This window comes from Halyomorpha halys, unplaced genomic scaffold (assembly GCF_000696795.3).
Source record: "Halyomorpha halys isolate HHAL.00 unplaced genomic scaffold, Hhal_1.1 Scaffold1039.1, whole genome shotgun sequence".
Lineage (NCBI taxonomy): Eukaryota > Metazoa > Arthropoda > Insecta > Hemiptera > Pentatomidae > Halyomorpha > Halyomorpha halys.
Window position 1 is genome coordinate 187,215 of NW_027105076.1, and position 4,860 is coordinate 192,074.

General features: G+C 36.4%; 1 long non-coding RNA gene across 1 annotated transcript in view; it reads right to left on the reverse strand.

Annotated features, from left to right (window-relative positions):
* Window positions 1-2,697, reverse strand: part of LOC106688009 (uncharacterized) — a 40,047-nt gene extending 37,350 nt beyond the window's left edge. The window contains exon 1 of the long non-coding RNA XR_001344259.2: window positions 2,548-2,697. This is a non-coding gene — a long non-coding RNA (uncharacterized lncRNA). The remainder of the gene's footprint in view (window positions 1-2,547) is intronic.
* Window positions 2,698-4,860: the final 2,163 nt, after the last annotated feature.

Here is a 4,860-nt window from a genome sequence, read left to right on the forward strand (position 1 = left end):
AACGACAGGACTTTTTGAATGACCTGGTATATATATATCTTTGTATATTTATCTTTGTGTTCTCCTAAAATATTCGCTATTTCCTCTAAAAACAAAAATAAATAATGGAAAAAAAAAAACCGAGGAATCCTCTGTGCGCGTATCCTCTCAGTTAATAACGGATTTACTTAGACAAATTACCCGAGAACAGATTGAGCGTCGCGCAAGCTATTTCATTTATTTAATTACACTGACCGTGATCAAAGGGTAGTGAAGCCTTGGGGCTGTTCATCCCAAATGGTCCACTAATTCTCCCCAGGCGGGATCAGATCTGTCCCTGATGGACGCTAAACCCGTGGGGATCTCTTTCTCACTCTCACTCTCTTTCTCTTTGTATTTGCTGTCAGATCAATACTTTGTCTTGTTACGATTATCATAAGAAAATGATTGCCGTTTGTTCGTTAGTGGTTGTTGAGTTAAATAAATAGCAGTAAATAGTTAGTAGGCATAATGCTAATATATAAAAGTAAGTTCTAATACGTTAATTTTTTTACTACTCATAACAATGAGAGATGGATAATTATTTTAAATAAACAAAATAATGAAACTTAAAGGAATATTTTCTAAATATTCGGCATTTTAGCCCATTATGTTCTACTATATTCGATATTTCACAATATGGCCACCGTGGATTAATTTTCTTCAGAACTCTCCGTATCCCTTCAGAGTCTGTTAGCATAAATAATTTGCTCTATTTCAATAGTTAGTCTTATTATACTATTCCATGCTTGGTAATATGAAATTGCCAACGTGTTTTAGCTTGGTGTCGTTAATTCAACTTTGAGATTTTTTGAATTTTCATTATAGGCTTTATCCTAGCATGACCCAATGTTTTGGAAGTGTACATTCTCATTTAAAAGTGGCGACGTTGAGCTACATTTAGTTTAGTTACTATCTATACAAACAAAAATTTTAGGTCGGAGAAAAAAATTAATAATTTAGAAGCGTTTAATTACAAATTATTCTTGTATTCTATTAGTATTATTCTTGTATTGTATTAGAGTAACCCCCACAACTGCTGGAACATGAGCTTCCATATTCTCTGCCTGAGGACTGAGCCCTGTGGGCAACCCCTCTCTATTCCTTTTTCAACCTCATTGTGATTGCTTAAACATCTTATCTTTGAGGTAATCTCTAACTGGGGAATACAAGTTGGTAGGAGCCCCCAACTCTTTCAGCTGCTAAAGTATGCAGAGAATATATAAAATGGTAGCCTAAAATTGTACTTCTCTCCCAACTTATTTCTGCATACACGCAATATCGCGTCTACTCAGTATTTTTCTCTGGTCGATCCAAACAGTCGAAGGTGACTCACTGCTTAAACGAAGAACACGAACTGGTCGGTATGCCTTGCCCCTCCCTTTCTAAAATACGCGAAGATTGGTGGGCGATCTTAAACTGTCTTAGTGTCTGATCCTTTTCCAGGAACTCGTAAATGTTTATGATTTACACGGGTACACGGGTACGTACACGGGTACGGGGTGGCACTGTTCTTTAAAATCGCTGCATTCATTCTATCTAGTCTTGAAGCTCGTCCAGTACCTCGTATTTCGCACAGCCATGCGCAAATTCCAGATAACAAATAGCTGACACCGGTCCGTTCCCAGCAGGTAATCATCAGGTGCATATAATCATTCTTTCTTCCTCGTTATCCTGGTACGGGGTGTTCCTCAGGTATTTATAGTCTATGTACATTATCGTTGCTTTTTCCAGAGTGGCTATCTAGAGCCTCCTTCTGTAATCGCCGTGATCTTTTGGTGAGTCAGTGTTCCGGATAATCTAAGGTAATCGAAAGTTTGAATTGGAAGGGAGATAGGCAGCACTGCCCATGTGGCCCATATCAGAACTTACCACATCTAGTGCTTTCTATGATGAGAAGAAGTAACCTGGGCATGAAAGCGGCATTTTCTTCGCCCAGAAGCAGTTCTTCTTTGTTCACTCTTTAGTAAAATCAACCATGAGTGAGTAGATTTCCTGGAGTGGTTCCTAGCAGCAGATGAGAGAGAGGTATAGGAATGCGGGGAAAACAAAGGAAGCATGGAGTAAGTCCACCAAATTCAATATAGGTTACATCACCATCAACCACATCATTAAATCTACAGTTTTCCATAACCCAGTGATTCTAAATAAATTAACCCTTTTAATTATAAATGTTTTGTGTTTTTCGTCCACACCCTACACTATCTGTAACTTAAACAATAGAATTTTATAGTCAGTTCAACATGTTTGATTTTCTTTTTATAGAGTCCACTTCATCCAACCAACCAATCAAAAGTGAATGTGTGAATGTTGAAGGCATTCAGTTGAAAGCGTACTTCATACATAATGGTCCCCCCGGGCCATATATATAAAATCTAATAAGCTTTAAGTTTCAAAATTAGTGTTCACACATAAGGTCCATGCCACACCTAATAATTAATAAAATTCTCAATCAATTTTAATATAGTTCAAATCCTAGTCCAGTGAAATAATATTGTATAGTGTAGTATTGTAATTTATTGTTCATACCTGAAAAAGAAGAAGGCCATTTCAGCTGTATTGAGATGTTCCATACATAGTGTTTGTTTAATTACATTTAATATTAATTTAGGGAGGAAATTATTTACTATAACATAGCGTAGAATTATGCACTCATACTGAGTTATTTCAACGAGTTGAATTAACATTCATTAAAACCTAATTTCTTCATTGTCATATTGTTACACAATTCATAACCTTTAGTGAATCTTAATTCAGTAATTTTCGAAAAAATTCTTAAATTGATTCTTATGTCCTCTATTGCTATTTCATTTATGTAGGTTTTAAAGTGTAACATGCTTTATGCACAGAGTTAGCTAACTAAGTTTAAAGAATTCATTCAACATTTAAAATCTATTGCCAATTTTAAGTTAATTAATAAATCATGGTTTAATTAATTTGTCATCGTTTAATCTATTCAATTGGAAATGTATTCAAATTCATTTTGTCGATTTAACATGCAACATAACCTAACCCCACCGTGATAAAGGATAACATTAACAAAACACTCACTTTTATTTTTCACAATTTTATTCATTATTTCCACAGTAATCATTTATAAGTTTCATTAACACTTTGTTAATTAAAGTAAAGCCTAAAAGTTTTTACTTTTTTTTCGGCCAAAACTCCCATTGGAATCCTATACTCCCATAGCCTTTAAGTTACACAAGTTACAAAGAACGGTTTACCTATTATCTTTTATTCATTTTAACCCTATATGTTTTGTTTTTTATTTCTTACTTACAGCACAATAGAGCAGAATACACATTATTTCACTACATTCTTTCAAAAATTGTCAGGTTCGAGAGAATATTCAAGAAGATGTACAACATTCTATTATATTGTAAGATAACTGATCAAACCAATCAGCTGGGCGCCCAGCGCACTACGCCATTACAAAGAGGTAGAACCATCTTGGTATTCTAAATAGATGGGACAACTTGAAATCACCTTCTTCGTTCGATGACGTCACTCAACCTGGTTCTTTCTGCTGACGCTTCATCAATATTTCTGTTCAACCATTCGGCTATTCGGTTCTATCCCATGTTTTAATGTGTATAATTGCACATCATTAAATCTATGGTTTTCCATAGCACAGTTATTCTAAATTAATTTACCCTTTTAATCATACATGTTTTATTTCGTCCACACCCTACACTACCTGTAACTTAGACAATAGAATTTTATTATCAGTTCACCAAGTTTTATTTTCTTTGTATTGATATGTTGAGAGGCACCAGCTGGAATTTTTTAACTTAAAATAATGTCTTTTGTCAGCATGCCAAAGATACCGCCGGACCTAGGCAAAAATCCTTCGGCAACAGATCTAAAGAAATGTACAGAGGTATATAGATAACAGAGGGTATGCACCCTCTGGGAACGGTTGACCGTGTAGGCAGAGATAAACAAACAAACAGCCCTTATCTTGTACGTGGCCAGTTTAGACATCTCGGGGAAAGTACAGTGAGTGGCAAAGAGAAATAGCCGCCGTAATTGAAAACAAATAAACACCCCTTATCTCACATGAGGCCTCTCTAAAAACCTCGGGGAAAATACAGTAACCCGCCAGAAGCCGGCTTTCTTCAAAGAAGAAACCTTTAAAGATGAATGGTAGGAAAAAGACCGACTTTCGTCGAAGGTCATTGGACCTTCTCACCCCCTCTGAAAATAGAGGAACCAATCAAAGGATAGAAATCAAAAGAAGGAGGAGTCAGAAGGAGAGGGGAGAAAATGAACAAAAAGGGCAGGAGAAACACAGTTGAACAGAGTTTGAGGGAGGCTGAGAGAGGAGGACAGTCGAACAGAGTTCTAGAAGTAGAGGAAAGTTCTGTGAGGGAAGGACAGTGGAGGACAGTCTTGTAGGAAGTCTGACGGAAGGACAGGCTGAGAGAGTCTGGGACAGAAGGGGAGTCTGGGAGTTGGACACAGAGGAAGACAGCCTGGAAGATCAGCGGCAGCCGAGAGGCGAATATGGACGCTCTTCCGCGACAACCGCCAAGCCGACCGATGTACCGAAACAAGTAAGACCTTTTCTGATGTAATTAGAATGGTATTAGTAGAATTAATAACTTAGAGTCAGTATAAATATCAAAGATCCCAACTGGTACTTTTCAATTCATAATCTTATAATTAAAGTATAAGGAAACAAGTCTACCATGCTCTCTCATAGTAGTATTCTTGACAATGTATATATAATTGTAATTATAACATGTAACAAAGACTTTACTTTATAATTAATAATCCCTGCATGCCACCTCATATATACATACTAGCATAGTAAATTGGTGAACACGATACCGTTGT